The sequence below is a fragment of the Hemiscyllium ocellatum genome, chromosome 36 (genome assembly GCF_020745735.1).
Source record: "Hemiscyllium ocellatum isolate sHemOce1 chromosome 36, sHemOce1.pat.X.cur, whole genome shotgun sequence".
Taxonomy (NCBI): Eukaryota; Metazoa; Chordata; class Chondrichthyes; order Orectolobiformes; family Hemiscylliidae; genus Hemiscyllium; species Hemiscyllium ocellatum.
Genome location: NC_083436.1, coordinates 27140867 through 27165684, shown reverse-complemented (window position 1 = coordinate 27165684; position 24818 = coordinate 27140867). Strand labels below are relative to the sequence as shown.

General features: G+C 41.5%; 1 protein-coding gene across 1 annotated transcript in view; it reads right to left on the bottom strand.

Annotated features, from left to right (window-relative positions):
- Nucleotides 1–24818, bottom strand: part of LOC132833453 (serine/threonine-protein phosphatase 2A 55 kDa regulatory subunit B gamma isoform) — a 350182-nt gene that overhangs the window by 224608 nt on the left and 100756 nt on the right. The gene's annotated exons all lie outside the window — the stretch shown is intronic.

Here is a 24818-nt window from a genome sequence, read left to right as displayed (position 1 = left end):
TGGCACTGCAGGTTGACTGAGAGAGAAGAGAGATCAGCCATCGTATTACAATTTGTAGGAATTCTTCTAAGCACAAACTCTACTGTGCCGGCGGTTTTGTTTTAAGCCATATGCATATTACTGGAAAATCATGAATAAATCAAATTTGTTGTCCGGGAGAGAGTGGGAAGAGTCGCAGCATAATCTGTTGGGCACTCTGCTTCAGTGACTACCACGTGTGTGAGAGAGAGAGAGAAAGAAAATGCTGAAGGCACTCAAACCACTTAATTTGCTCTAAACGTTTTAAAGCAGTATATTTTTGTCTTCCACTTTCTATTACTTCCCTCTCAAACAAGGCCCGAACTGTCCAATAAAATTAAAGCATAGCTTAGTTAGTGCCCAATTTTAGTCAAATATTGCCACTTAACACGATTCTACCAAATACCACAAAAATAAAACCAGTTAAGGCAGAAACTTACACATTACAGTAATTTTCCCCATTCCTAAAGGTTATTGCAATAATCACTAATCCAATTAACAAAAAAAATCTCGAAATCTTTACAACTGTGTGGTTACTACAGGTGGACTTCTTCTGATCTTAATAAAATGAATAGATTAAATAAATGACTAACATGGCTTTAAATTCGAGTTGTGGCTGTCAAACAGATAAAGCCATGAAAGGAAGGTATACCACTATCTTCCAGTTATCTCATGCTACTTTAGCACTGTCAGAGATGTCTAGCACCTGACAGCAATACCCAGCTTCACATAGTTAAAAATCACGCAACACCAGGTTATAGTCCAACAGGTTTAATTGGAAGCACACTAGCTTTCGGAGCGACGCTCCTTCATCAGGTGATAGTAGAGGGCTCAATCGTAACAGAATTTATAGCTAAAATTTACAGTGTGATGTAACTGAAATTATACATTGAAAAATCGATTGTCTGTTAAGCCTTTCATCTGTTAGAATACAGTGATAGTTTCACTTCTTTCATGTGTAAATCACAAAACCTTTTTGAAAATTGCATTCTCTGGTTAGCCATTAACAATGGTGATAGCTAGACAATATGTTGAATGTGTCCTTTGTCTATGCCATGATGTTTAGATTGATTCTAATCTAAAAAGTGAGAAAACAGAGTTCTACACGAATGCATGCAGTTTTTGAGCAAAGTACAATGTAACTCTGCAAGTACAAATTCACCCCACAAAATATGTGTGCATGTGGGTCTTGGTCTGTGTGTGTGTGTCTGTCTGGGATGGGGGTTGTAAGAGAGAGTGTGTGTGTGTGTGTGTGTGTGTGTGTGTGTGTGTGTGTGTGTGTGTGTGCGCGCGCGTGTGAGAGAGAGTGTGAATGTGAGTGTGAGTGAGTGTAGTGAGTGCAGAGTGTCTTAAGTGTGTGAGGGGGTGCATGTGTGAGTGTGGGAATGTGTGTGTGTCTATAAGGGTATGTGTGGGTGTCTGTGGGCGTGTCTGTGTCCACTGGAGGGCCGCTGCCCTGGGCTTGACATGTATGCTCAAATGGTCAGGAAATATATAAATGTCAGATTCATCAGCCATACCCACAAGGCAGAGCAAAACATCACCCGTTCACAACGCAATGGTTTTGAGAGCCTGGTTGGCATTCATAACATTGTCATCAAACCAGCAGATAAAGGAGGAGCCATTGTCATTCAGAATAGAACAGATTACTGCAAGGAAACGTACCGACAACTGAATAACCAGGAATCCTACAGGCAGCTACCAGCTGATCCGACCAAACAACACACCCGAGAATTAAACACGCTGATCAGAACTTTGGATCCAGTCCTTCAGAGTTCCCTACGCGCCCTCATCCCACGTACTTCTCAAGAAGGCGACTTCTACTGCCGTCCAAAGGTACACAAAGCCAACACACCGGGACGTCCCATCGTGTCGGACAGTGGGACCCTATGTGAGAATCTCTCCGGCTATGTGGAAGGCATCTTGAAACCTATTGTACAGAGGATCTCCAGCTTCTGTCGCAACACTACGGATTTCTTACAGAAACTCAGCACCCATGGACCAGTCAAACCAGGAACATTCCTCATCACAATAGACGTTTCCGCACTCTACACCAGCATCTCCCACAATGATGGCATTGTGGCAGCAGCCTCAGTACTCAACACCAACATCTGCCAATCTCCAAACACCATCCTACAGCTCATCCGCTTTATCCTCGATCACAATGTCTTCACCTTTGACAACCAATTCTTCATCCAGACACACGGAACAGCCATGGGGACCAAATTTTCATCCCAATATGCCAACATTTTTATGTACAGGTTCGAACAAGTCTTCTTCTCTATGCAGGATCTCCAACCAACATTGTACACCAGGTACATTGATGACATTTTCTTCCTCTGGACCCATAGCGAGGAGTCACTGATAAAACTACACAGTGACATCAACAAGTTTCATCCCACCATCAAACTCACTATGGAATACTCTTGACTATCTGTCTCATTCTTGGACACATGCATCTCCATCAAGGACGGATATCTCAGCACCACACTCTACCGCAAACCCACAGACAACTTCACAATGCTACACTTCTCCAGTTCCCACCCAAAACTTATTAAAACAGCCATTCCCTATGGACAAGCCTTACGCATACACCAGATCTGCTCAGATGAGGAGAAACGTGACGGACACCTGGAAGTACTCAAGGATGCCCTCACAAGAACGGGGTACGAAGCTCAACTCATCGACCACCAGTTCAGACATGCCACAGCAAGGAACCGTAATGACCTCCTCAGGAGACAGACACCTGCTGCAATTGACAGGGTACCCTTCATTGTTCAGTATTTCCCAGGAGCTGAAAAATTATGCCATGTTCTTCGTGACCTGCAAGACATCATCAATGAGGACGAATACCTCATCAAGACCTTCTCCATACCTCCACTACTTGCCTTTAAACAACTGCCAAACCTCAAACAGATCATTGTTCGTAGCAAACTGCCCAGCTCTCAGGATAACTCCATACAACCCTGTCACGGTGGACGCTGCCAAGACGTGTCAGATTGTGGACATAGATATCACTATTATGCATGGGAACACCTCCCACCTTGTACATGGCAGGTACTCATGTGGTTCAGCCAATGTTGTCTATCTTATACGTTGCAAGCAAGGATGCCCGGAGGCATGGTACATTGGGGAAACCGAGCAAAGGCTACAACAATGGATGAATGGGCACAGCATAACAATCAACAGACAGGAGGGTTCCGTCCCAGTTGGGGAACACTTCAGTGATCCAGGACATTCAGCCTCGGACCTTCGGGTGACCATCCTCCAAGGCGGACTTCAGGACAGGCAGCAGAGAAAAGTGGCCAAGCAGAGGCCGATAGCTAAGTTCAGTACCCACAGGGAGGGCCTCAACTGGGACCTTGGGTTCATGTCACATTACAGGTGATCACCATTGCACTACACACACAGATGCGCACACAGACACCTACACAGACCCTTATAGACACACACACTCCCACATTCTCACATGCACCCCCTCACAGACTTAAGACACTCTGCACTCACTACACACACACACACACACACACACACACACACACACACACACACACACACACACACACACACACACACTCACAACCCCCATCCCAGACAGACACAGTCAGACAAAGATCCAAATGCACACACTTATTTTGTGGGGTGAATTTGTACTTGCAGAGTTACATTGCACTTTGCTCAAAAACTGCATGCATTCATGTAGAACTCTGTTATCTCACTTTTTAGATTAGAATCAATCTAAACGTCATGGCATGGACAGAGAACACAGGGGGCCAACACCTTCAACATATTGTCTAGCTATCACCATTGTTAACAGCGTGGGCGGCACAGTGGTTAGCACTGCTGCCTCACAGCGTCCGAGACCCGGGTTCAATTCCCGACTCAGGCGACTGTGTGGAGTTTGCACGTTCTCCCCGTGTCTGCGTGGGTTTCCTCCCACAGTCCAAAGATGTGCGGGTCAGGTGAATTGGCCATGCTAAATTGCCCGTAGTGTTAGGTAAGGGGTAAACGTAGGGACATGGGTGGGTTGCACTTCGGTGGATCGGTGTGGACTTGTTGGGCCGAAGGGCCTGTTTCCACACTAAGTAATCTAATCTAATCTAATCTAACCCGAGAATGCAACTTTAAAAAAAGTTTTGTGATTTACACATGAAAGAAGTGAAACTATCACTGTATTCTAACAAATGAAAAGCTTAACAGACAATCAAATTTTCAATGTATAATTTCAGTTACATCACACTGTAAATTTTTGCTATAAATTCTGTGTTACAATTGAGCCCTCCACTATCACCTGATGAAGGAGTGTCGCTCCGAAAGCTAGTGTGCGTCCAATTAAACCTGTTGGACTACAACCTGGTGTTGTGTGATTTTTAACTTTATACACCTCAGTCCAACACGGCACCTCCAAATCATAGTTTCTCATAAGCAGCAGCCAAATATTTGCTTTTGAACATTTTTAATAAACAGGCTCTTATTACAGATAACACTAGTTGGCATATAAATTAAAAATGCAGAGAATAATGACCGTGACAAAATTGCAATTCCAATACATACATAACACAATGGATAGGACCAAGCATTCCACATGGAAGGGGATGCACAGAAACAAAACAATCAATAAATAAAGTAGTTTCGACTATGCGATTCTAATTGTACAATGATACTAGATGTTCAATTTTGGAGAAGCTGATTAAATTTCAACTTTCAAATACATGAATATATTTGAAAACAGAAGTTTGCAGGTTTATGGAAAAAGGAGAGTACGAATGGATTATTCTTTCAAAGAGCCAACACAGCCACGATGGATGAAATAGCCTTCTTTTCTGCTGTGAGACTTGATGAATTATCCAATATAATACAGCACAGCACAGGAACAGACTCGTCGCCCCACCAAGCTTCCACAGATTCCTCGTCCTGAAATTACAACTGACCTCAATTTCTTGATGCTAACCCATCTCCACTGCTTATGCCTCAGCAGTTATTTTGGAAAGGGCAGAAATATTGGCAGGGATCTGGTGATAGCAGTGAGATTGAAATGGTCAACGTTTGCCATGATTCTGCCCCTAAAACTGGCAGCAACGTCAGGAGTTGCACGTTGACAGAACAACACAAACCTAAATGTTAGCGTCAGCAATTCTATGCTTGACCAAAGGATACACAGTAATGTTTCCCAGAGACTACAATTCTCCGGGAAATCGCAGTTTGACAAAAAAAAACTCAATTCTACACTATTATCCCTGCTGTAAAACAAAATATCTTGAGGACACTACACCTTGCCGAATGAAGTTTAATTAAGTTTTGGCACGGCATAATAATTTCAGTATAACTACTCAACACCCTTAGGTGGCCCTATCATGTTAATTTTAGACTTTCAGCTTATCAAATTGTTCCACAACCATAGCAAAAAACACATTGTAAATTTTTTTAATGTACTTTTATTTCTTGGCTTCATCTTAGCGTCGGATATTGTGAGGTGACCTGATAGAAGTTTATAAAATAATGAGGGGTTTCAATAGAGTTGATCGTAGTTTTCCTTTCCCGAAGATAGGGAATTTCCAGACTAGGGGTCACATTTTTAAGGTGAGTGGAGAGAGATTTCAAAAAAGACACGAGAGCCAATTTTGTTTTGCGCTGAGAGTGGTTCAAATGTGAATGAACTTCCTGAGGAAATGGTGGATGTGGATACAATTACCATGTTTAAAAAATATTTGGATGGATATCTGAACAGGAAAAGGTTTGGCGGGATATGGGCAGGTGGGACTAGTTTAGTTTGGGATTATGTTCAGTATGGAATGGTTAGACCTAAGGGTCTGTTTCCCTGCTGTATGACTCTGTGATCCAATGATTAATATTTATTGCATGGTTTGGATATTTAAATTGAAAGTGAGAAATATTTCTACATTTTCAACTTCCAGGTTTGTGAATACTTACAATTAAATTGTATCCTGAATGACATAACTGCTATTACATACCAAAACAGTCCCTTGATTTGTGCCAGATTTAAGCTCCCACCATGAGATGGGAAAACCTCACAGCAATTGCTAAAGTGTTATGAGCAGCTATCTTCAAGATTAGCAATGAGTACTTTAACTTTATAACAGGTGCCATGGTGGCTCAGTGGCTAGCACTGCTCCCTCACAGCACTACGGTCCCAGGTTCAATTCCAGCCTCAGGTGACTGTCTGTGTGGAGTTTGCACATTCTCACTGTCTGCATTAGTTTTCTCCGGATGCTCTGGTTTCCGCCCACAGTCCAAAGATGTGTGGGTCAGCTGAATTGGCCATGCTAAATTGCCTGTAGTGTTATAGGTGCATTAGTCGGTGGGAAATGGAACTGGGTGGGTAACTCTGAGGGTCGGTGTGGACTGGTTGAGCCAAAGGGCCTGTTTCCACAATGTTGGGAATCTAATCTAAACTAAAACTAAAATCTGAGCCACATTAATTTTTTTCAAGTAACTGACTTGTCATTTTGCTTGAAAACAGCCACAAAGACTTATTTGTGACCAGCAATAAAGTTAAAAATGTTTTCCAAACTGGGGCTACATTGCAGAATTGACTGATTTATTTTGAATACATTTGTTTGTTTTTGTATTGCCAGCCTCCTCCTATGGTCTTTCCTGAAATAATGGATACTTCGATTTGATTTGCTTTATTACAGCCACATGTACCCAAGTAAAGCTTTGTTTGACAAGCAGAACAGGCAGATCATAGTAAACAATGAGATACAGATAATAGAGTGGTAAGACTGAGTGAGGCATACAGGTTACAACTGCACAGAAGGTGTGCAAAGCAAGATCAACATCATTTGAAGTCATGCTCTATCAAATTGCTTTCAATAAACCTTCACAAGGTGGGACAAGCAGTGCCAGACAGATGATCACCCCCAATTATGTGACCATTACTTAATGCATGTCACCACATAAAGCAATTCCCTCTAGCACTTAGTAATGCGTATCCTTACAGGAAGCATGACAAAGTTATTTCATTGAGGCAGGGGCAAGGCAGTTGAACTCAATCTCATGTTTGAGTGAAGACACTACATTTCCAGCAGGACTCAATTAATAATGATAAAGAACTAGAGCAATTTCTCCTCTTCCTTCACCTTGCTTAAGTATAGCACCCTAGCTCCCATGTCAGTAGGATCCACTATCTCAGACTTCCCACTGTTCAGACATTTTGTTTATAACTTTGTATTATCAATTTACAATTTATACACAATGACCCAGCTGTGGCTCAAATGATAGCACTCAATTGCCCCACTCCAGGACTTGCATACTGAATTAGGACTGACTGTCCATTGCCTGACTGTGAGGATAGTGCAGAGTTGGAAGTCCCGTCTGCACTCTCAGGTGAGGGTAAAATGTCTCATGGTACTATTTATCTTGAATAACATGAGAGTTATCCCCAGTGTCCTGGCCAGCATTCATCCGTCAATTGACATCACAAATTACAGATCATCAGGTCATTATCACACTGATGTTTATGGGAATTTGCTCTATGTAAACCTGGTTGCCATGTTTCCTACATTACTGTTATAGAGCAACCCATACCACTGCCCATTAAATCCTCACTATAAAGCAGACTTGCTGACAACATCCTCTTTCAGGTTGCTCAGTCTGGTGTGGTAGAGGAAAACCACTTGATAGTTTCATAGAAAGAGGCTCTCATCTTAAGCAAGATGTGGTTCATTACATGACAGTAACTACATACAAGTCATACTGGTGTGAGAAACTTTGTTTAGAGACTATAAAGGAATGTGGGCGGCACGGTGGCACAGTGGTTAGCACTGCTGTCTCACAGCGCCCGAGACCCGGGTTCAATTCCCGACTCAGGCGACGGACTGTGTGGAGTTTGCATGTTCTCCCCGTGTCTGCGTGGGTTTCCTCTGGGTGCTCCGGTTTCCTCCCACAGTCCAAAGATGTGCGGGTCAGGTGAATTGGCGATGCTAAATTGTCCATAGTGTTAGGTAAGGGGTAAATGTAGGGGTATGGGTGGGTTTCGCTTCGGCGGGTCGGTGTGGACTTGTTGGGCCGAAGGGCCTGTTTCCACACTAAGTAATCTAATCTAAAAAACCCAGATGACAGATCTTGCTCAGAGAACCTAATGGTACCCACCAAGCTCATGCAAAACCATCCTTTTAGGTGGTATTTAAGACATTCCTCAGCAATAACCCTTTCAGCCCTTGCACATTTTCTAAAACAATTATAATTGTGACAGGACTTCACAAGTACTAAATAGATTGTAAAAAGCCTGGAGATATCCAAAGATCATGTATAGTACTATATAAACAACAATTTCTTGTTACTTAAAAAGGCCGAATCAACTCAATGTCAGCCCAGGTGCTGGTGAGACAACTGGTCACCATTATCGTAAAGTTGCTTAAATTAATGTTAAAATTTAGGTCATCTGCCCCATAACACATTAGTATGACAAAGTATCACAGCATGGTAAATGCACAGAAAGATGTCACCTGGATGGTCATTTTTCTCCACAAAGTTCATTCCACTCTTCTTCTTCTCCCTTTCCAATTCACTTGGAAGTGTTTTATGAATGGTGCTCCACAGTACAGTATTTTAGCTTCTCGCTGAAAATGTGTTGCTGGAAAAGCGCAGCAGGTCAGGCAGCATCCAAGGAGCAGGAGAATCAACGTTTCGGGCGTGAGCCCTTCTTCAGGAAAGAGCTCATGCCCGAAACATCGACTCTCCTGCTCCTTGGATGCTGCCTGACCTGCTGCACTTTTCCAGCAACACATTTTCAGCTCTGATCTCCAGCATCTGCAGTCCTCACTTTCTCCTCAAATATTTTAGCTTCTAAGCTACTATTCTCTGAAGATTCCCTGCTTCTAATTTCCTCTTTCTGTAAACGCTCATGACTCTAAGATCAAATTACTTTGAATCATTTTTACCCTGATTAAGCAAGTAACAAATTGTTTGAATTGTAGAGTGCTTGCTAAAGTAAGGGTATTAGTTCATGATTTTACTGCTGTTAAGTGGCCAAAGTTAGAATTAACATTATAGTGAAGAGACTATAATTTTTGGTCACAGGCCAAATGAGTGGATGCTATTGAAGTGGCAAGTAAGGGTTAATCAGCAGTGATTTTTAACAGCTCAGTGCTCAAAAAGGAATATCAAAGACAGAACAACTTTAGCCAACAGAAGAAAATACGATACATGCACCCTGTCAACTAGAAACACAAGCTACTTCCCCAAATCGGATCAACTGAAAATCGCTGCCTTTATTGAGTATCACTTCTTTTGCAGTTATGATAGACTGTCAAACTCGTGGACATATATTTGTACCTAGGATGAATCTTATACCTAGTCAGAACTAGTAAAGCTTTCATTTGGCTCTCAGACTTAGTCTATAATTCTAAGATCCAAGTGAATTATAATTAAAATTGAAGTGAAACCCAAAGTCTCTCACATTTCATTGGCCAAGAGTCGGCAATGTTTATCAACACTTACTTTAACACAATTCTCCATAATCTTCGAAGTCCTTAGTCAAATCTTCCATTTAACCATAGCATCACTGCACAAAGATACAAAGAAACCTTTCATAGCCATAACTTTTGACTTTCCGCCAACAAATACTCAACAAAATCAATTCCTTTCTAAGATCTGGTAGCATTGAGTGTAATGAACAAATCTCAAAAGCTCAGATGGCTTTAACTCTGATCTTGGTTCATCATGATACCTCTAATGTCCTTACTAAATTATTGAGCTGCTTCCAAGTAGAACTGTGTCATTAATCGAGTCAGCTTCTGTTGATGCGGAATTGGTCTGTATATGCTGTTTCAGCAACCTTCTGTGCAGAATAAATAGCAGTTCTCAGCTTCAGAAATGGAGTTTTGAAGTCTGCTTAAGTAATTATTTCCAAACCATCTTCACGATTTGCAAAGTTTGCCTTTTTGATAATTAGTCGATAAATGTATTTAGCGATATTTTTCAAATAAAATGTTCAATTCACCGAGAGATTAAATCCTCAAGACACAGCTTCTGGGAAATGCAGATTAAATTGAAACACAGCACTTTGTCAGATTGCTCAAGACAAGAGGCTGACAAAATAGTTTGCTATGTTAGAACATCCTATTCACTTAACTTCATTTGCTATTAACTTTCAGAACTCACCACTTGGTGGGTATTAGCCTACTGAAGGGCAACAAGCCAATGCCCAGAGAGAGTGGGGGGGGCGCTTGAAAGCATGACACCTCAATATTGAATCCTTCACCCTGGGAAAAAGCTTGTCTCTATCCACCCTGTTTATACCCTTCATGATTTTGTAAACTTCAAATCGGGTCACCCTTCAATCTCCTTTTTTCTAAAAACAAAATAAACCTGACCTACTCAACCCTTCTTCATAGCTAGCACCTTCCATATCAGGCAACATCCTTGTAAACCATCTCTGCACCCTCTCCAAAGCGTCCACATCCATTTGGTAATGTGGCCACCAGAACTGTACACTGTATTCTAAATGCGGCCAAACCAATGTCTTGTACAATTTTAACATGACTTGCCAGCTCTTATACTCAATACCCCGTCCAATGAAGGCAAGTATACTATATGCCTTCTTGACCACTCTATCCACCTGTGCAGCAAACTTCAGGGTACAATGAACCTGCACTCCCAGTTCTCTCTGCCCATCAACTTTTCCCAAGGCTCTTCCGTTCATTTTATAATTCGCTCTAGAATTAGTCTTGCTTAAATGCATCACCTATATTTCTCTGGATTGAAAACCATCTGTCACTTTTCCATGAACTCTCCAGTCTATCTATATCCTCCTGTATTTTCTGACAGTCCCTTATGCTTTCTGATACTCCACCAATCTTCGTGTCATCTGCAAACTTGCTGATCATACCAAGAGTGCCCTCTTCCAGATCATTTATGCTTATTACAAACAACAGTGGCCCCAACACTGACCCCTGTGGAACACCACTGGTCACCTTTCTCCATTTCAAAAAACTCCCTTCAACTACTACTGTCTCCTGTTGCTCAACCAGTTCTTTATCCACCTAGCTGGAACACCCTGCACACCATGTGACTTCACTTTCTCCATTAGTCTACCGTGGCGAACCTTATCAAATGCCTTACTAAAGTCCGTGTGTATGATATCAACAACCCTTCCTTCATCTATCAACTTGGTCACTTCCTCGATGAACTCGAGTTTGTAAGGCACGATCTCCCCTGCACACAACTATGTTGCCCATCACTGATAAGCCCATTCTTTTCAAAATATAAATAGATCCTATCCCTCAGTACCTTCACCAGCAACTTTCCCACCACCGACGTCAGGCTTTTTGGTCTGTAGTTACCCGAAATATCCCCACTACCTTTCTTGTACAGGGGGACAACATGAGCAACACTCCAATCCTCTGGCACCTCACCTGTGTTTAAGGATGCCAGAAAGTTCTCTGTCAGGGCCTATCCATTTCCTCTCTTGCCTCCCTCAGCAACCTGGGATAGATCCCATCCAGTCCTGGAGATTTGTCTAACTTTAATAACCTCTAGCCTGCCCAATACATCTTCCCTACTATAGCATGAAATCAGTCAGGACCAGAGATTTATCAACCTGCAATGCTATCATTTTTGCTCAGTACCACTTCTCAAGTATCACAAATTTACCAAGTTCCCCTTTTCCTTCAACCTCCTGTTTTACAGGTATTACTGGGATTTATTTTTGTACATTCTACAGTGACAACTACAGAAGGAATTGATACCTATGCCATTAACTCCCCATTCACGCTTTCTAGAGGACCAACACTCACTTTAGAGTCTTCCTGATATTAAAATATAACAGCAAGTTGATTCATAATTTGGCTTTATCAGAGTAAAGTGTTCATTGAACTGCCTTTGAGAAGATTGGAGTAAAGTCCTAATGGCCTGTGAGAGATTATTCTATGTAGTTTGGGTAACATGCACATATTGCATTGTAACAACCATTGTTATAATCCACTAAATGCCAGTGTAGGACTATTCATTAGTCAATAAAGATAAACATTTGATCTTAAGGGTGTGACATTTGAGGTTGAATCAGTACATGGTGAGGATATGTTCCCTGCATTCTCAGCAACATGATACAAAATGCAGTTACATGAAGGAGAGAGAAGTACAGGCAAAGCTGTATTCAAATGTCAGTCTTTTAGACATGAAGGTGAAGGGTCATGACCTCAATATACTTTATGTGCATCTCCTTGTCTGAATCGTGGAAGATTTGCTGCAGCAACAATGAACCATGGAAATCTGCAGGATCCCATGCTTTACAATGCCTTCGATTGCACTTTGACCTTGCACTGTAACCTTTACCCTCTTGCACATTCCTAAATTACTGTCATAACTTTTCTTGAGTGTGGGGAGGGGCAGCATATAATCTAATGCTATTTATTACTTCTAATGAAAAAAGATACAATGATCAGGAGAAAAGGAGATTACGACATCACTGCTCATTCTTCTATAATTAAATTAAGCTTGGAAACATTTTCTATTATGTCCACATCTGTGATATAAACCCACAGTGGGAATAGTTATATAGAACACTGTCTTATAACATATGGACTACAATTTACCCTGCATGAACGCTACACCTGCTCGCTTGGTTTATGAGTGCTCCATCCCACCAAATAAGAACAGTTGCAACATCTAACAGAAAAATCAATGTAATCACTGGTTATAATTTAAGTGTCATAGAGATATGCTCTTGAGATTCCCAATTATGAGCAGATAATTAAAAATAAAATGCAAATAAGAGACTTAAAAATTCTTGCAGGATTGATTATCGCACAGCATCCAATATTTAAATAAAATTCCTACTGCCCACCCTATCATGCCCTCCACCGCACCACCCCAAAACTGCCACTACAAGACGTTTATTCGTGGCTTGAAGATAATCCAGAAGTTTGATTACAATCTACCAAATGCATATAAATTATTGTATTTACTTATCCAACTCATTGGATTCCAAGATTCGCTGTAGAAACAACGGTTAATCAGATTCCTTATGAGCAATCTGTGCGAGTACTGCTTCCAGAATGTGTGCACACAATTGTATTTGGTTTTATTCATTCACTGGATATGGACATCGTTGTCTAGGCCAGTATTTAATCACCCATTCTTAATCACCCGGAGAGCAGTCAAGAGTCAACCACATTGCTATAGTCTGGAGTCATCCTTCGATGAGTCTAGCTAAGGACAGATTTCCATTCCTATAGGATATTGGCTTTTTCCCAATCAGTAATATTGTTATTGCCATCAGTTAGACTCTTTATTCCAGACTTTTATTGCATTCAATCCTACCATATGCCACAGAGGCATTCAAACTCAGAACCCCAGATAGATTTCTGGAGTAATAGTCTAGCAATAGCATGAATGATTCTCCCCTCAGTGTATGAAAAAACTAAAGACATATAATTTCCATGCATCATGTTAGAGAGGCAGGAGCACTGTAAATTGAAAAAAAGCACAGTCTAAAAGGGGATAACAACCCCTCACTGTATGGGGAAAACAGACAGTTACACAGTTTTTACTGAACTAAATTAATGATCGGGGAAGACTCAACACCCAAAAGAGGCTGGATAGGCTCATGAAACTGGGCAGTCAAAAAGCAAGCAGCAGTCTGAAAATGCAGAAGCCTCTTTTTTCCAAGCACCTGACCACAATTTACTAATTTTTTAAAATTAGTAAAGTGCCTTCTGATCTAAGTTTGCCCCTATTGTTGTGAACAATGTTCATCCTATCACCCGAACCACATGAAACCTAGTGTTCTTATCGTAGTTTTAAAGAATCCAACAGACATTTATTGCAATCGACTAATTTGTACAAACGATATATTCCTCAAGCACATAACCTTCTCATCTAATACTAAGCAAGTAGTTCACGACAGACAAGCATGCTTTCCACAGACTGCCATGCTTCAAGTGACCCAAGGCAAGATAGAAAAGGAAATTTTGATACCCTTAGGCCATAAGGCACACTGACCATGAGTCGTAGCATAACATCAGCATGCAGACATCCCAACATTATTTAAGTCACCAATACATCTCTATGTCAATTAGGCTCAGATATTGATGCCAACAATGACTGCTCACTCAGACCAGATGCCAGAAAAGAGCATCACCAACGGAAATAAAACATTAATTATCACCATCACAGACACAGAGGAATAAGTGGGATCGAAAAGAGGTTCAGAAAGGAAGGTAGAAGAGAAATGATGAAATTATAGAGCTTCTGCAGTTTTTTTTGGAGGGTGTGTGGAAGATTTAGAAATTTAGGAGATAAGAACCTACCCTGCCTGTTAAAAGGGCAAAGTTTTTTTCCCCCATCTGTAGGACTAGCAAATTAAAAAACACATGCACTTTGGGAACTCAAGTCAATATTTACTGACTTCATTCATAGTATGCTGTAACCTGTGCCAAGCCAGATAGAAACATTAAATTACTGTCAGTACTGTTACTAACATGAGAATGTACAAAGAAGGATCGCCAGTGTTTAATCTTCAAAGGCAAAATCTAAGATTGCAACATGTGGATTCTGTACACTATTGAGGAACAGGCACCTTTGTAATTACTCTTTTTAATGTAAAATACTGTTTTCCATTTGGATAACCATTTCACTGTGCATTGTTAACACAGTCATTTGCGTTTTGATTTTTTTTCTAATACTGAGCTACAGCTTTCCTTCTGCAAGATGGGACTTTTACATTTCCATCATATGACAAAATCCCATGTGAACAGTGCACGAGCTTACACAGCAGAAAACAGTGTACCCAGGTGCTGAAAAGAAGCCAGCTATGAATATTTGTTACCAACTGTCTCAATGATAAACTTCAACCTACAACAGGTTTCGTTCAGAAAAATCCTCAGAAACCATTTCTGTCTTCACATATTAATTAACGAATAACACACTGCCTGCACGTTAGCGACAAATATTTGTTAGGACATGCTGAAAACACTTTACAAATCAATTAGAGCTTAAGCTTTCCTCCATCTCCCCTTCAATTTTTGCGAAGAAAATTTAATTTAGCAATATTTTGACGTGTCACATGTCACAATGTAACTATCAGCAAATGGGAGTAAAAACATCAAACATTTTATCAAAATAAGTTTACATTACTTGACATCCCATTAGTTTCACATCATTGCTTACAAAAAAAATTAAGGTAAAAGTGAGGACCGCAGATGCTGGAGATTAGAGTCGAGTGTGCGTTGCTGGAAAAGCACAGCAGGTCAGGCAACATCCGAGGAGCAGGAGAATCAACATTTGGACAAAAGCCCTTCAGCCTTCTGCCCAAAACATGGATTCTCCTGCTCCTTGGATTCTGCCTGACCTACTGTGCTTTTCCAGCACCACACACTTGAATGAAATTAAGGGCATAATATTAGTGTTTGTGTGTTAATGGGGAAGAATTGAAATGACATTGGGAAATAACAGCAACGATCACAGCGGTGCAGCATTCCAACTCAAATTCTGAAGTTAGGGTTTCTTGCACAATTCTTTAACCAGCATCTAAATGTATCACTTACATGCCACATTTCCTCATCACAATAAATGCTACTAGGTGGTAAAGCTAAAACACCCTTTGCTCCGAAACTGACCCACTCACCGCTATAGCGTTATATTTTGAATGCACGGGTAATTATTAAGAAGGAATTTGAAGGAAGGGGGAAAGCGGGGAGGAGGGAGGAGAAGAATGGGCGGGGGGGGGGGGAAGAGCTGGGAGAGGAGGGAAGGGGAAAGTGGGGAGGAGGGAAGGGAAGGAGGGAGGGGAGAGCAGAGAGGAGGGGGGGAGGGGGAGGAGGAAGGGGGCAATGGGATGGTAAACATCTCAGATACAATCTCGGCACGGTGGCACAGTGGTTAGCACTGCTGCCTCACAGCGCCTGGAGACCCGGGTTCAATTCCCGACTCAGGCGACTGACTGTGTGGAGTTTGCACGTTCTCCCCGTGTCTGCATGGGTTTCCTCCGGGTGCTCCGGTTTCCTCCCACAGTCCAAAGATGTGTGGGTCAGGTGAATTGGCCATTCTAAATTGCCCATAGTGGTAAGGGGTAAGGGGTAAATGTAGGGGTATGGGTGGGTTGCGCTTCGGCGGGTCGGTGTGGACTTGTTGGGCCGAAGGGCCTGTTTCCACACTGTAAGTAATCTAATCTAATTTAAATTTGTTTTCTGCAAGTTAACTAACACCTTGCCCTCTCAGTCTTTCCTTCTTCTAACAAACTTTAGTTAAAATCTAAAGTTTGACATCACCTTATTGTTATTTCTCACCTTGCACGTCATTGTAAACTTCTTAACACTATGACATTCAGACTTATTGAGTTTTGGGCCTTCATCTTGGCTTCTTCTGGTAGCTGCAAAACTTTAAAATGGATTTATAAACATTCTGAAGATATCTCCAGCCAAGCTCTGTATCTCCTTTTCATTGGCAGATAGGCACATGGGCAAACAAAATCTTAATTGTCAAATCCAAATGCTCACAGACAAATTAAACAGAAGCAGAAGGCAGTTTTAGAAGCTTACAAAATTTAACCCATCAGAGAATACTGACAAATACAAGGCAATGAAGGCAACCATTATGGTAACTAAGGAACGTCATGCCTTACTATGGGAACATGCTGCAAGTCCAGTCCTGCTATTCCTGAGTGGTCAGAGAAGTTAAAAGATTTGTATCAAAGTACACAAAATCTCCAATATACTTGTCTAATAGACTCAGATTAACACAAAACACAAACCAGGTTTCTATATTTAATGTAAATTACTATTTGGTACAACTAAATAGGTTCTAAATGCATGCAAATGACTATGAATTCTTCATTACTCTAATAGTTAAAATTATAATCCCCTTCTTAAACCCTGACACACATTCAAACCTAAATAAATGTTATGTGAAATAATTCCATGGAGACTGGTATCATGCCACCAAGTCACCCTTTATTTACACTTGCAGAGTACAAGACACTGACTTGGCGAGCACAGAGTCAGCTCTCAGTGTGAACAGAACCTGTAAGACCATAAGACGTGGGAGCAAAAATTAGGCTATTCAGCCGAGTGAATCTGCTCTGCCATTCAATCATGGCTGCTCAGTTTCTCAACTCCATCGTCTTGCTTTCTCCCCATAACTCTTGATCCCCTTGATAATTCAGAACCTATCTCAGTCTTAAATACACTCAATGACCTGGCCTTCACAGCCTTCTGTGGCAGTGAATTCCATAGATTCACCACTCTCTGGCTGAGGTAGTTTCTCTTCATCTCCGTTATAAAAGGTCTTTCCTTTATTCTAAAGCTGTGCCCTGAGGTCCTAGTGTCTCCTACCAATGGAAACATCTTCCCAACATCTACTCTGTCCAGGCCATTCGGTATTCTGCAAGTTTCAACTAGATTCCCCCATCCTTGGAAACTCCACTGAATATAGACCCAGAGTCCTCAAACATTCCTCATATGTTAAGCTTTCAATTCCTGGGACCATTCTCGTGAACCTCCTCTGAACACGCTCCAAGGCCAGTACATCCTTCCTGAAATATGGGGCTCAAACCTGCACACAATACTCCAAATGTGGACTGACCAGAGCCTTATAGCACCTCAGAAGTACATCCCTGCTTTTATATTCAAGTATACCCAAAATAATTGCCAACATTGCATTTGCCTTCCTAATTACTGACTCCACCTGCAATTTTACCTTGAGAGAATCCAGGATGAGAACTTCTAAGTCTCTTTGCTCAGAGGACTCCTGACTTTTCTCTCCATTTTGGAAACAGTCCATGCTTCTGTTCTTTCTACCAAAGTGCATGACCTCACACTTTCCCATGTTGTACTCCATCTGCCATTTCTTGACCCACTCTCCTAACCTGTGCAAATCCTTCAACCTCCTACCTCCTCAATACTACCTGCCCCCTACCTATCTTTGTGTCATCTGCAAACTTAGCCAGAATGCCCTCAGTTCTTTCATCTAGGTCATTAATGTATGAAGTGAAAAGTTGAAGTCCCAACACTGACCCTTGCAGAATACCACTTGTCACCAGCTGCCATCCTGAGAAGGACCCTTTTATCCCCACTCTCTGCTTTCTGTCAGACAGCCAAGCTTCTATCCATGCCAGCACCTTGCCTCTGACACCATAGGGCCTCATCTTATTCAGCAGCCTCTAGAGCGGCACCTTATCAAATGCCTTCTTGAAATCCAGGAAGATAACATCCATGAGCTCTCCTTGGTCTAATCTGCTCCTTACTTCCTCAAAGAATTCTAGCAGATTTGTCAGGCATGACCTCCCCTTGATGAAAGCATGCTGACACTCTTGTTTGTAACGGTCGGCCAGGTGTCTCTCATAGGACCAGGATAACGGTCCCGGTTAGGGAAATGATACTCTGAGATGCACCTGGAATATATCGCTCCAATCACAACATCAAGATTGGAGGAAAAACAAAAAGGGGGAAGCTGTTGATTGGTGCCAGTCGTCAGGATTCAATGAGGCGCTCCTTTTGTTTCCCAAGTCCTTTTGCTGTCTCATGATTTCTTTTAGGTTCCTTCACTACTTTCCAGCTGGCACCACAGAGTGGCTGGTTCACAAATTAAGACATCTCTGTCTCAATGATTAAAAACAATAGCTTGCAGCAACTGGTGGGAGAAAGTAATCTGGCTTTGTTCAGGCATGAGCATTTTACTGGAAGGAGGAAGAGAGAAAAAGACACTGAGCCTTTTTAGGGGCCAGAAGGATTTCTCCAAATGTTGTTCTTGCCCACAAGCTGTTATTGTTAGACAGGTGGCCTATAAGCTCCAAAACTGGTCAACAACTCCACAGATCCATTAGCAACCTGCTGATAGCCAGATACTCACTTTGTAAACATATACTTGATCTGCCACCCTCCCCTACTGCCTGCAAAGCAAATGGGTAAACTCTACACACACACATACACGCGAGTTCCAGTAACTTGCTTTTAAAGAAGTACAGCAATTCCCCCCTCAGTCTTTCACTGTCAAACATTCCTTTTCCATATTCAAGCCACAATCAGTATTGAAAATAAAATGGTGCGATCTTTACAGAAATATTTAGAACTGATCTTACACAATTATTGCTAATAGGAAAAGCTTTTTTAAGCTACCTCTCAGCATCTAAAGTTAAAGATTTCATGTGGGAAGCAGAAAGACATTGTAGGACAATTTAAATGGACTATTTTCAGGTTTTAGCAAAATTGTGAAGCACATACTTTGTCTCTGTCTGTATTCTGGTGAATGTTATTCATGGTCAGGCAAAGCAAGGTCCTGTATTAAAGAAGGCTGTAACGGTTCGAAATAGTGATATGACTCAGTTTGGAGAATTCACCATCTCTCTCAAGTCTCACCACTCCACTGGTCAAAACAAAGTCCTCTGCTTTATCCACTTCCCTCTGACCAAATATATATTCATATTACGTTTAGAATGAAAATACTCTGGAACCAGGTTCCTTGAATAAAACAGAATTCTACTATCTGATTATGAAAGGAAGACATTCATTTACCCTTCCAAATACTCCCTCAAATCCACATATCTCACACACACACACACATCAGGGTTTTAGGACTGATGCAAGTCATGGCTTTTGTTAAGGACTGGGACAATGGGTGTGTTTGGGATAGGGTAAATACATTTTCAGCCAACACTACAACTTATAGAAGGGTTAATTCTGTACAAAATATTAATCTTCTGCAACAAGAGTTAGATGGACTAGATCATAGAATCAGAGAATCCCTTCAGTTTGGAAACAAGCCATTCGGCCCAACAAGTCCACACCAACCCTCCAAAGAGTTTTCCACTAGACCCATTCCCCTACCCTATTACTCTACATTTCCCATGACTAATGCACCTAACCTCCATACCTCTGAACACCGTGGGCAATTTAGCATGGCCAATTCACCTAACCTGCACATCTTTGGACTGTGGGAGGAAACCAGAGCATGTGGAAGAAACACACACAAACATGGGGAGAATGTGCAAACTCCACAAAGACAGTTGCCAGAGGCTGGAATCAAACCCAGGTCCCTGGCATTCTGAGGCAGTAGTGCCAACCACTGAGCCACAGTTTCATACTGGCAATTCACCTGCCTTGATGTCAAGAAACAGCTGCATGTACTCTGTACATTTAAGACTATGGGCCCTACCCATACACTTTATGCTTTAGGTCTCGTCAAGCTGTTCCAGTACAGGTACATTACTAACGACTAAATATAAAACTCTTCAGTTTTGTGCACAAAAAGCAAGATTAATTCAATACTACCAAATGCTCTGATGTAGAGACAAAGTAGATACGCAGAAGGCTGGAAGAACACAGCAAGTCATGCAGCATCAGGAGGTGCAGAAGTCAATGTTTCGGGTCTGAATCAAAGTGATGCATGCTGTCATTGACAGTAATTTAATTAAATAAACCATACATCATTCTAGCTCCAAGCAGGGTATGGAGCAGCAGAGGGAACTGAAGCCCAAGTCAGCCACGGGATGGAGCTGAGAATGAACACCAAAGGCCAAGAAGCAAAGGTATCGGAAATCTGAAATAAAAAATTGCTGGAGAAATTCAGCACACCTGACAGCATCCATGGAGAGAGATACAAAGTTAACATCTAAGAATGTAAACATAGAATAGCATGACAAAGCACAGGAACAGGCCCTTCGGCCCATCATGTCAATGCTGACCATGATCCATTCTAAATTAATTTCATCTGCCTGCACAAGTCCAATACGACTTTTCCATAGAATACGGGAGATCTATTAGTATAAAACAACCGTGTGTTAGGGAAGCACAACTTGTAGGGTTTGAAAAGGTATTTTAATACACATCTAGCAAATAATCATGCAACATCACCATAAATTGCTGACACACTTTTTGTTGAAGGCTTTTTTTTTGGTTGTAGGTGCTACTCATAATAAGAAAACAAAGGAGGTAAAGGGAGTTTAAAAATGCATTACTTGAAACTGCTCTTACTCTTAAGCAGCCAATTTTTCCTCAAAGCATTTCCAGAAACTTTAGAATCCAAATATCCCCTCCTAATGACAAAATAATGCTACAGGCATTAAGTAACTTGGAATCAGATTCTTACTGTACAAAATACTATTCAGGTCACCATGACAGTGCTGGCTCTAACAGCTATATAATTAGTCCCATCCTCCCTCATTTGCCCCAGAAACAGCCAAGTTTCCACAAAATGATAATGCAAAAAGAATTGGAATTCTCCAGCCCAATCTTAACCTCTAAAGCAGAAAGTATTTCATTAAGTAGCTCGATAAGAATTAAAACCAAAAATAAAATTCAAATTAAATGATCTTTGTTCTGGACCAAAGTACGTCGTCGGAATTTATTCCGATAATTGTAGTGCGATGCAGACAAGCTTTAGTAATTCAATAGCTACTGGCCATTTTCAGAGTTAGCAATATTGAGAAATAAAATGATCTGGATGCGTATGTGCGGATTGGTCAAAGTTGATGATCAATGTAGAGAAGCCATTAGCAAAGCAAATAGGGTATTGGGTTGCGTTGTTGAAACAGTTCAGTACAAATCAATAGACATCTTTGTGTCAGATACAGATCCCTGCTCACTTCACTTGGTGTATTATATCCAGTTTTAAATATTGCACAAATTAAAAACAGTCCACATTTACGGTGAAGTTTGTGAGCTGCTATAGAAACATGTTTTTTCTTTGGAAGAACAGTGCAAATTTGGGATATGACACAATTTAGAGGATGACCCCATGTAGAAGATGTTGTTTCTCATTCCCTGTGTATTTCATAAATTATAGTTGTTAACAAAATAATGGGATTATATATATATTTCCTTCCTTTGTGTCAACTGGTATAATTTTCAATAGTATACTGAATACAATTTGACCTTTTTAATTGTTGGATGATTTCTTGCTTCACCCACAGCTAATAGTTCACATCAGCAGTCCCTTGATTCAAGATGACATTGTCCCAGGGTTAGGGGTTTCTGCCAAAAGTCATCACATGACTCAAACAAGTCAATTCTCAACCCATAGGCCAATGAGCACTTGGACAGGATGTTCGATGACAGAATGGGACAGGAGTGCAAGATTTACGTCCCAGCTTTTCCTTCTCTGCCACCATTTGGCTTCATCTTTCACAAGTTGTGATTGAAAGATTGATCCAGCTCAATGCACAAATTGCCACCATTTTGAAACACTGGCATTAATAACTGGGATGAGATTCTTACTAATGTCAAAGCTGTCTGCTTCAAGGAAATTATTCAGCATTTTTGAAGCATTGTCTTTGCCCTACAACTGAGAAAATTAGATCTGTTGGGTAAGACACACTTTGTCCATGTGGTCGCAGTACCTAGCCCATCAAAGTTGGATTTACTTCAGTTTTGCCTGACCACTCATAGAAATGGCTTCAAAGGAGACACTAGAATTCGTTTAACAATCACACAGTCATATTGCACAGTAACAGACCTTTCGGTCCCGACAGTCCATGCCGAATATCATCCCAAACTCAACTAATCCCAGCTACCTGCTCCTCACCCATATCCCTCCAAAACTTTTCCTTTTCATGTTCTTATTCCAAATGTCTTCTAAACACTGTAATTGCATCCACATCTACCAGTGCCTCAAGAAGTTCATTGCACATGTGAACCACCCTCTTTTGAACCTGGAGGTTGTGGCTGAGGCATTGCGGATGGAATTTCTCCAACACTTCTATGCACCAGATAGGTGGAGTGGGTGTCTGGAACCCATTGCCAGAGGTGGTGGCATGAATAGGAAGGGAACAGAGGAATGCGGATCCTGGAAGTCAAGTCAGTTTTAGCATGGAAGGGCAAAATGTGGCATCTCAGGCTTAAAGGGCCGAAAGGCCTGTTCCCGTGCTGTAGTGTTCTTTGCTCTTTGAATTTGACATTTATTTTTGTGTGCGGAAAATGACTTTTAGCATGCCACAGGTTTAACAATGTCATTTTTACTAGTAGGTCATACCATAAATATTAAAGGATGAGTACAAATTATTTCTGTTCTCTCCAATAGCCCAAAATATACTACACTGACCAACCATGCATTTCCGTGAGAAAAAAAGCAAGTTAATTTTTAGAAAAAAAATATCTACACTGAAGTTTGCAAAGGAAAATTACACAAGTTTTAACATAATGTAACTCTTTTAAACCTGCCATTGATTGTTTTAAGATTCCTATTCATGGAGAGATCCAAGATGGCGGCGACTCAGCAAGTCTGAGTCTATAGTGCTCCTCTCAAGACCTATGCAAAGTGGGCCACCCTCCCCCACCACACTCTCCAAATCATTTAAAATAGTTTTTACTTAATGTAATTAGTGGTTCAGTACTAAATTTAAACAGTTCAGTCTCCTGTAAAAATGACTAGGGGGAAAGGAGCCCGCAGCTCTCAGCAGGCAGGAGCCCCTCCCCCAACCTCCCCAGCTGCAGCAGAGGCGTCCGCAGCCGCCCTGGGGGACTTACCTACAGTGGCGGAAATAATCTCCACACTTGATGCGAAGATCGATGCTTTAATTGAAGAGTCCCGAAGTCGATGGAATTCATTCTCAGCCACGCTACAAAAGCACGGCCGAGACATTGAAGAAATTGAGTGCCGAGTCAGAGGGGCAGAGCTAAAGGCCGCAACCTCCGAAGCCATTGCAGAATTGGCCGAGGATCGGGTCCGGACTCTCGAGCAGCAAGTCTGGACCTTAGAGAATCACATTGACGACCTCGAGAATCCACAGCTTTTAAATCTGGAGGCTGGATCAGGCCAGGTAAGGGTGGAATGGGCCTACTGGGTTGCAATACGCGGGCCCGGCTCGAACCAGCACCCCTGCCCGGTCCTGTTCCGGCTGCAGAGCTATAAGGTGAGGCAGATGCTCTTGGAAGCCTCCAGAAATCTTGGGAAAAAATCCCCAAGCCATGACATATAAAGGACCCAAGATGATGTTATTTCAGGACTTTTCCCCAGCTCTGGTCCAAAAGAGGAAGACGTTTGATGAAGCGAAGAAGCGTTTAAGGGATTTAAACATTCAATACTCTTGCGCTACCCAGCTATACTACGCTTCAGCCATGAAGGGTCCGTGTATAACTTCGGATCACTGGAGAAGGCCAAGGAACTTTTGGACTCTCTTCGACAAATTATAAGAGTTAATTGATGTTGGTTTGCTCTACCCCATCCCGGTTTACCGCTCTTTTTTTCCCTTTCATTACCTTACTGTTTAATATTATCTCCAGGGGGTGGTCTAGTTAATGTAGATGGGGGGGGGGGGGGGGGGGGGGAAAGGTGGCTAACTTGTCTTATTTTATCTTTGGCCTTGGGAGGGGGGGGGGTTTTCCCCAGTTATTTTGTATTAATATATTTAATTATTATTTGCGGAGACTGCAATTTTATAGTCATATATGTTCATATATGGTATTAACATTACCAAATATATCCAGGCGTTGATGTGGGTGGGGGTAGGGGATAGGGTACTCACTGTTAGTTTTAATTCAGTAGTATACTTGAATTTTCTTTATCCTATCGTGGGGTGCCTGGGTCAAGGGTGGGGCACTGGTTGGGAGAGGTTATGATGGGTTTTTTGGAAAGGAAGTGATGCCCCCTGGGATTAAGGGGGAAGATCTCCGTTTAAATACGTTTTATACTTTTTTTATTATTATTTAGAAATAGTTTTTTATTACATTGATCTGAATGTATTAACGAGCTTTTATTTTTGTGAATTTTATATGCTCGGGATGTTTTGGATAGGGTTTCTTCTCCCGGGGAGTCTTGGACTTGCCCCGTGATTATGGACGATCAGTCGATTAAATGGTGCACCCAGAATGTCATGAGGAGTAATTCACTAATTAAAAGGAGGAGAA